The 9,532-nt window shown below is 38.8% G+C and overlaps 1 long non-coding RNA gene across 1 annotated transcript; it reads right to left on the bottom strand.

Moving 5' to 3' along the window:
• Nucleotides 1-2,596: 2,596 nt before the first annotated feature.
• On the bottom strand, nt 2,597-3,234 carry lncRNA:CR44488 (long non-coding RNA:CR44488). Its single transcript, NR_124366.1, has one exon. It is a non-coding gene; the product is annotated as a long non-coding RNA:CR44488 (long non-coding RNA).
• Between the last annotated feature and the right edge of the window lie 6,298 nt (nt 3,235-9,532).

The raw sequence follows: 9,532 nt of genomic DNA, 5'->3' as shown, positions 1-9,532 counted from the left end.
CCCCAAATGGCCTGATAAGAATTTCATTTCCTATGCTATTCGCACTCATCCACCGTTTAATCCTCATCCCAATGGCCATAAAAATTGATACGCACAATCAGAAACCCTTTTCCAGCTCGGGACCTTTTCTTGGGACGGGTCGGGCCATAAGGCCCAACATAAACAAGTTAGTCAAATAAAACATTTTGTTTTTAATAAAAAGCCAAACAAACAGAAAAAAAAGAGGACCATAAATGGATCAAAGTAAAAATTGGCCTGAAAATATTGTGCCACATTCACATGTGGTACATATGTGTGCGATGAATGGATGTGCGTGTGCGTGAGCTTAACCCAAATTATCCATAGCCCAAGGCCTAAACACCGACTTTCACTTACGATTGCGTATACGCAGTGTTGCGTTAGCGAAGGCAAACCAAAAAATACCAAGAATCATGACATGTTTCGGCCAGGACTCGAAATCATTTATTGCTGTCCACTTGCGTTTTTTGTTTGTTTTTTTTTGTGATATTTTTTTCTGTTGTTATTATCTCATGAATGCTAAATGCCCTGAGCGTCTGTGGGGGAAAATATGATAAAGGGAGATTGCGAGGCAGCCATTATGCCTGCGGTTATGATTACGCAGAAAGAAATTATTATTAATTTTTTTACATTATCAGAAGTACAATTTTTATGTATTTAGGTATATTGTTTATATAATAACGATGCTTACATTATGATCTAAATTCCTTCTCATCTTTGCTTTTAAAGTATTTTTGGCAGTGCGGAATTATAAAGTACAATGTACATATGCAAAAGAGTCTGCCGTGATATCTTCTGCAATTTATCATACTGCAAAGTGAGTTGTGCGTGTTCCAGGACTCGCTCGGCTCGCATTCTCCGACTGCGTGTGGAGGAGGGGAGGGGGTTTTTTCCGGTACGGGACATTATCCTGCGTCATTATCATCACCGACATCATCATCGTGACGGCAGCCACTTGGATATCTTGTGGCTTAGCCTGACCCATTATCCCACTTATGCACATTGAAGGCATTCAGTCAGCCAGTCAGTCTGTCACTGTTGGTCCTTGCGATTCCTTTGGCTTCACGCTGGCTTTCCCAGTCGGCGCTCGTTTTTGAATAGCGCACGACTTGAGCGGGTATCCTGTGGAGTCCTGCTTGTATTTACACAGAGAGAAATACCATTTAGGTGTATTGAAGTATTCTCTGTTTATAACTTAAAGTATCCATGGGTCTACTAAGCATAGGGTTATATAAAAATAATTATATAAATAATTAATTAACAAACGAATTTAAATTTAATAGCAGCCAATTTGATAGATATAAGAACCCGAATGGTCCATCTTGTGTTGACCATGTTTTTCTCCGTGCCCATGTGTCTGTATAGCCTTTCCGTGTCATTGTAATGGCGGCACATCCGTTGCAAGTAAATGCCATTTGTCGAAATAAATTTCCGTTTTATTTAAATCCACGCACAGTCGGGCGGGAGGAGCGGCGTGGAGGGGATAGGTTGGTGGGTGGTTAGGGGCGCCCCACATGTGGCCAAAATACACGCACACAGGCAGTCAGACAAAACGGGTCTTAAGTGTATATTTTATTATTATTTGGACTGCTTGATGACATTTGTCGTTGTACGGCCAAAGACCGGATGTCCTTCTGTGCAGGCGCTACCTCGCTCTAAACTGCCACCCACTTTCCCTCATTCCCCGAAAAACCTCCTTTGTGCGTGTTGGCTTTTGATTGCCGCATTGCGTATGTTCATTTGTATTTTGTATCGCTCTCTATCTAACTATCTATCTATCCATCTGACTCACTCTGTGTTCCCCCACTTCCTTCCACATTTCGTCCTTTTTCCCCGTTCACTACGGCATCTGCACTGGAAATTCCTCCAATTTTATGGTAACTTGGTCTGATTTTATAAGCCGTTTTAATTCAACTCACGCTAATTAAGTTATTAAAAAACATTGTAAATTCGAGTATTGCTATCACACATTTAATAAATGATAATCACATTGCGATGGGACTTTCTATATTATTTTCGAAGTGCATAACAACTGTTGCCTTCGTCCTATTTGGCTTTTCGTCAGCTGCAAATCATTCGGCAGCGTTTAATGTTTGCCCAAGCCCAGGGACCTTTTTTAGTTCAAGCCCCTCCTAAATGTTTATTGTAGTCTTCCCCCCAAAATTCTCAGTTTTACTTCATGGCTACATATATCATCACTTTGTCATCGATGATGAGCTATTTCTTCCATGTCCAGCCATAAAGGATTTGAAATTTTATTGAAATGCTAGAAAATAGAAGAGTATATAAATTTTATTTTTATGTGAAAATAAAGTTAAATTAAATAAAATTAAATTAAATAAGTAAAAATTAAGTTAAATATTTTATGATTTGTATTAAATTTCACAGAATACTAGTCCATCTCTGAAATGATCGTTAAACAAATTATTTTTATTTATTAAGGAAAATGTTGCAAATAAATGTTTTTCATTACATACAAGCTTTAAATTCGGCCATGGAATTTAAATTGTACATATATATATCTAGTGGCTTATGTCAAACTTGTTTATACACGCGGTTCATTTTCAAACCCAAAAATCCACGGGACTGACTCGCATCCCTGAAACCCTTTCCTTCGACCGGAATTCGCCACCGCCCCTCGGCTGATTTTCCGGTTTTCAACATATTCATTTGCATATATGGAAATGACAAAAACATGGCCGAAAAATTGAATTGAACTTGTTTCCGAGGATGTCCCATGTCCTGGACAATCTCCATGTCAGTCAGTCGGTCACTCGGCGGGTGTCCCTTTCGTTGTGTCCTTTTCGCACTCCAGCAATCTGTCGGTTTTGTTTTATATGCCTGCCCTGGAGGTCATCTTCTCCTGAACCTCCTGCATCCGAGCCAGCCATCACTCGGACTTTACCGATGCCGATGCTACGGATGACGATGATGATGCTGATGAAAACGTAGTCCTGGAACCAGGACCCTTTTCCTCACACTTAAAATTAAATGCTTCGTTATTATTGTGATATGATGCATGACGAGCAAGGCGGGGGAAAGTCGGTGGAAAATCCTTTTCAACCCATCAAATTGCGTATGTCAAGCTACATTTGCCTCGAAACTTGCAGGCCGGTCCCTTTGGAATGTTTCAAATTTTAATGAGCGGTACATTTAATTTTAATGTCTTGCGAACATGTGTTCATTAATGTCTAACTGTGACCTCTCCCGAAAGATTACTATTAGTTCACGACTCCAAAGGAATACTACTTGAGTTAACAAATTTTGATAAGTCTCCTTATTAAATTTTTTTTTCCCCCTAAATTTCTTCTTTCCTTTCTGACAACACTTAAAATAATGAGCGCTTAATTTAGCACAAAACCAGCTGGAGAAATTGAAACTTTTTCTCGGCTGAGGCCAACGCAATCATTACGCTCGATTAGATCCTCGATTCGTTGGACTGCCTTTTTCTCTGGCTCGGGAGTTTGAGACTGGTGATTGATTCGAAATTGGTTGGCGCTGATTTCACACAATCTATCTCAACTTTCTATGAACCTTAAACGTTTAATGCCAATGCCAATGCCCCGGCCAACTCACTTTGTTGGCAAATAATTACGAATTACGGAAAGGCAGCCAACGGCTTCGTCAGGATTCAAAATAGGCGATGTTTAATTGGGCGTATTTGATTTGCGGCCTTGATTGTCATAAAAGGAAACGCAACAATCATGTGCTAGGGGGATATGAAAATGTTTGATTTGTTAATGGAACGGCAACGTGTGTGTTCAAAAGTGTATGAAATGGCGAAGGTTAAGTTAGAGACTTGGAAAATTACAGGGGAGAAAGGACACTTATTTTAAATTTAAGAATTACTAATGTGGCATCGATTTTGAGTAATTAAATCTGATCTGATAAATTGACGTCATGCTCCAAAACCGCAAAAACGATTAGGTCCATTAAAGCCAAACTTCTTGCCTTATCGCTGTCATCTGTCATGGCCAACAAAAGACGAGAAAAAAAGCGAGAGTCCTATGTGCAGTCACTCAAATATGCAAATTAGCTTCTTGGAAGTTCGGCTAAAACCTGGCCTAGCTCTCAACGCTTTGTGTCCCCCCAAAGTATTTGGGTTAATGAATAGACAAACTTTCGACAACCTCAATGTGCCAAAGTTTTGCTCTCAGTTCGCCCGCGACAACTGCACACAGAATTCTAGAGTTACACTGGAACAAACATCTACGCCTTAAAGAATATACTATCACAAATAGGCATCTCAAACTGTCTTCTTAGAATATTTAACAATATGTAACATTACTACGTTCATTTTATAAACTATGTTCATTTAGTTTTATACATACAAACGTATTTATTTTACATGTATACATGTATACTATGTTTTTTCCCTGTGCACACATGTGGAAAGGCAAATGCAATTCGAGAGCAGCCGGATAAGGTTGGGCTAAAAGGATATCTGAAGGTGGACTTGGACTGCTTGTCGTGGCATTATCAAGTGAAATATGTGGAGAGCCAAGGAAGCGGGCCGTGGAAAATGGGAAGGAGAAAAAAATCTTGGGGAAACTTGTGTTTGACTTGCAGCTTTCTTGGCTTACCCACCTCTCTTGCCCACGTGCCACGAGCTTTTGAATATTTCATCATTTTTCGGTTGCAAGGTAGCGTCTCTAAGCCTATTAAGGACATCAAACAAACATTTTGCAAAATTAAATGGCCATGCAAGCCAAGCACATGTGAGCGCCCTTGGTCCTTTGGCTCCCTGCGTCTTTTGTGTAACTTTGCACAAAATATTTTAGATATTATGTCACACTTAAGGGAGGCTGTGTGTAGGTCGTCGTCTTCCATTTATGACCGCACACGAGTGTCCTTGCTAAAAGGATTCCATCGGTCCGCTGCGACTCGCTTTGCAGCACCAAAGAAAATGCAAAACATTTTCAAATATTTATGAGCTATTAACACTTGGGCAAATCTCTTAAGGAATTTCCCAGCGAGAATGTTTGCCTACTCGCATGGAAATCTTGCGGTCATTTTAAAATTATTTATTGTCTTTTCATGGCTTTTCCGGTTATTTCGGTTTTAATGGCAGCTGACTTGTTGTGGTTTGTCGTTTGGTTTGCCAAACAGAAAGCGCCATTTGCTCTCATCCCCTCGTCCTGTTCATTAATAAGAAGTTAAATCATAAAATTATTTTAGCTGAGTATGTGTTATTCGGGCAAACAGCTTAGCATCTTTAATTGTGGTGAAGCTTCGTCAAATTTGCAAAATTATAATCTGGGCTCGTCTCTAAGTTGATAAGTTAATTGCTCAGGCGTTTATGGTAAAAGCAAAAGGTAGTAAACATAAAATCACGTTAAAGTCATAAGGTCATAAGGCAAAAAGAAACATCTAGCTATGAAGAATAATCAAGATCCATTCATTTTAAGCGTACAAAAGCGAATCAACAGAAAAATATTAATTTACACCCGAAACCAGATCATTTAATTTCGATTCCAAGAATTTTGGCATCCCAAAAACTTTCACCCATAACCGTTTATCAGGATAATCTCCATGCTCCATGGACCAAAGACAGATAACCATATAAATATTTCTGGGCTCTACATATATCTATGCAACTTTTTCTTGGCTGGCCAAAATGTTTCCGGTTGTTCCAGAAACTCATTGAACTTTATGCGAAAACGAAATCAATGTGAAACTGCCCATTTAGATATATGCACTTTCAATGCGATTGTGGGCGCAAAAGTGGGTGGAAAAGCGAGGAAAAAAATGAAAAGCGTTCGTTTAAAATGCGGTCAATGAACACATATGTATGTGACACAAAACCAGCGAGCAACAAAAGCCAAAAAACAAAAAAAAAAAAAAACAATAGTCATTGCAGTTATCGCGACAAAAGGCAGGAGGAAAAAGGTCCTGGACAGGACCTTTGCCTAAAATGCTGTTTATCTTGTCGGCCCATGAATGAGACGGCAATAGGGAGTGTGCAAGGGAGATGGCCGGCACCTACAGCTGGTGCCAAGAATTTTCGAAACGATGGGAGAAAAGCCGAGAAATGCGGGGAAAAGCGGTTTTAGGTTCGCTGGCGTCGCCTGCGCTAACGATGGAAAACATAAAGCAGAAAATGAAGTAGCCAGCCAACGGGAACCCAGTTCCCCTTTCGCAGGACATGCAAACATTGTGTGACAGCAGGAGGACAATAGGCGGGGAAAATTCGGCAGGGAAAAGCGAGGGAAGAATATACTCGCAGACCCAAGCCAAAAAGAAAGTTGAGACGAGAACATTTTTGTGGTCGAGCAAATTTTTGGGCTTCGATGATGAAATTTGGCTGCCAAATAGGTTACAAGCAATTTCTACTTGCGGGTCGACCAGTTTATGGAGTTTCAGAGCCCGCTCTGAATTTGTTGTTCTGGTATTTTTTGGCCGGCGATTTTCATACCTCCCTTTCTGGGTTTTGGTTTTTATATTTACTTTTTTCTCTTTTTGGCCAGTAAATGAAACGGAAATATGTTTTGTAGGCCCGCTGCACATGGCAAGCAAACAACTTGGCCGGCCGGGAAACTCGAGGGGAAAACTAGCCAACACGGGTGGCTGCTGAAATTCTCGTTCTCACATGTTGCCAAAATTCTTCGGAAAGTCTTTAAGTTGGTGCAAAGAAAATGCCGAAAGCTGTAGCCAAAACTGTTACGTTAAGCGGCTTAACGAAATCATCTCTGATGAAGGTGCCTTAACGAAAATTCCCCGAAATCAAATAAGCTAAAGTGTGTATTGTTTAAAGATGGAGTTAAATTTTTGGCATATATATATGGTATGGGGAAGTATAGAAAGCAGATTTACGTTGTGAGCAGTCCACAAAAATAAAAAAAATAAAACTAACAAGCCAATAAAATTTTTTCCTGTATTATTCTTTTTCCATTCCTCAAAAGCTAGTCATTTAGCATTTTAGATTTTACAACTCATTTTACCATTTCATAAGCTAGATAAAAGGCACTTAGCATACTCACAAATTTATAATTTCTATTAGCGGAAAGTTTTTGCCAGATCGTAAAAATGTCCCCACCACTGACGTTTGGCCGACTGCACTTAGTCTAATTTAACCACTAAACAAACACAAAAAACAGACAGGAGTATATGTATGTGCATATGTACATACAAACGTAGTTATGGGCGAGGGAAACACATTCTGTCAGTCATTTGGCAGCTCTGGCCAACCATTGTCACAACATTTGTGCAATCTCTCTCGCTTTCCTGACATTTTCCCCCGTTTCCCGCCAACATGCTGCTTGTCCGATTTTCCTCCATTGGCAATTTAAAGTCAGGAAGGCCGAAACCGAAATTACCGCAAAATGTTTACATTCGTATAAAATTTCATTTGATTTTCGGCAGAACGAGGCAGAGGTGGTTATTTAAAATCATTGGCCGATTATTTTGCAGGAAATTAAAAACCACAAATCTAAAATGTTTGAAATATCCGGTGCAACAATTAATTCATTAATGAACAGGATAAAAAAAACTGCAATTTTACGTGCGTGCGACAGTTGAAAACGGAAGTGAAATCAGGCAAATGTATATATATATATATGTGTGTATATTTATAATGTATTTGGTTTATAAAATGCATCATCCGATAAAGCGAAAGCATTGGCAACGTTACGTTTTCGATCTGGTGTCGCTGCATTATTAATTTAAATATTGTGGAATTGGAGAACTCATCTGAATGCATATTGATGCAGTTTTAAATGCACTTCCCATACCGACCACCGTTTTTTTCAGACCATTGATTAAGCCAAAATGTAATGGAATTTAGCAGCTGGGGCGTGGGGGTCTCCGTTTTTGTAGTTTTATAACTATTTAATGACTCGATTTTTTTTTTTGCTACGAATATGTTGCACTCACATTGTTTACGGAGACAATTTGTCGGTTGGTCAAAATTCTCTTGTCTGGTTATCCATTGAAATGTTTACGCCTCAATTGGCATTGGTTTGACAAATAAAAAATTAATTGCCCATTAATGCACCGTACGTTGGCTGAATATAAATGCAATATGCATCGAAATGCAAGAATAAATATATAAAAAGCGCACATGAAACGGCGAATGAGAATCCCATTCTCATACTTATCGGTTTATCTGGATTTCTCGCAATGATCAATAGAATTGTCCCATAATCAAAGCTGTGTTAATTGCTCCATTTATTGTCAATATGTTATTAATTAATTAAATATTATTTCAAGCCTTGTTTTTCGTTTGTTTACTTCAATGGATGTAAAATTATTTTCATTGATCAAAATCAATTAACCATTATTAAGGATGATAGGAGGGGCTGAAGGGCATGAATGGCAAATATAATTGCGGTTTTTCAATGCACATTTAATTGACAATGTAATCAAAGTGTTGATACCACAGCGAAGGTGTGTTTTTAAATGGAAAATAAATAAAGGGCTCAAAGAAACCAGTTTGGGTGTAGAGGATGGTCCATGTGGTTCAATTAGGCATTAATTATGAAAACGGGCAGTGGAATTAGTTGAGTTCTGAATTTAATAATTTAAAAATGTGCTAGTATCTAGTACCTTAGCAAGCATTGTTGGAATTTATTTAAAACATCGTATACTCTTACACAACGCCTTGTAAAATGGCCACTTCATATGGCACCTACTTGAACCCATTCATTCTGCTACCAAATTGAATTCTCGCAAATTCAATTCGAGCCAAGAGAACCAACAAATTTCTCAACAAAAAGCCCTGTATCGCACCGAATAACCCGAGAAGTGTCCACCGGCAAGAAAGGAGATGCCAGGAATAGTAAAGCCCTGAGTTTTATACGCTGACGTTTGATTATCGACACGGTTCTGGGATTGTTGCTTACCAGTAAAAAGTGCTGCCATGTGGTCCTGGCAAAACAACAAATGCCCAAGAAAAGGAAATCCAAAGATGCCAAACATTTCGCATTGTGCAGGCCAGACAAAAAGTGAAGGAAAATACAAAAAAAAAAATATATATATATATATATCTATACTATAGAAGGGAGTACAAAAATATGTTGAGATGCCGGGAACTTGGGATTGTGTAGACCGAGCTGGTGGCCGTTTTGCTTGACAGTCATTTCCAATAACTTCATTTTTCCGTCGTTGAGCAGAGATTGTGTTGCAGATTGCAATGCCACAAAAAGGCACAGAGGAAAATTCCCTATGCTGTCGCGATTATTTAATAATGTGTTTCAATATCGTATCATATATTTAAGCTACGCGATTCTGTTTTACAGGAATGAAAATGTCGTGCTCAACAGAAATCAGGAGGAAAAACAATAGTACTGCCTCTTAAAGTCATAAAAGTATCTTTAAAAAAATAACATAACTGTTTTTTGTATTGCTTTCCGGATTGATCTTTCCATTATATAAAAAAATTAATTTTCCGGCCGTGTACCGGCTGACTGTCATGTGAGTGCCACAGGAGCAGAAAAACAGCACAGATAACAAAAAGCATTGCATTGATAAGGCCGAAATCAGGTCACAAATGTGAATCGTATACGTAATATGAAAA

The sequence above is a fragment of the Drosophila melanogaster genome, chromosome 2L (genome assembly GCF_000001215.4).
Source record: "Drosophila melanogaster chromosome 2L".
NCBI classification, from domain to species: Eukaryota; Metazoa; Arthropoda; class Insecta; order Diptera; family Drosophilidae; genus Drosophila; species Drosophila melanogaster.
The sequence above is the reverse complement of the archived record's forward strand: the minus strand, read 5'-3'. Positions and strand labels throughout refer to the sequence as shown.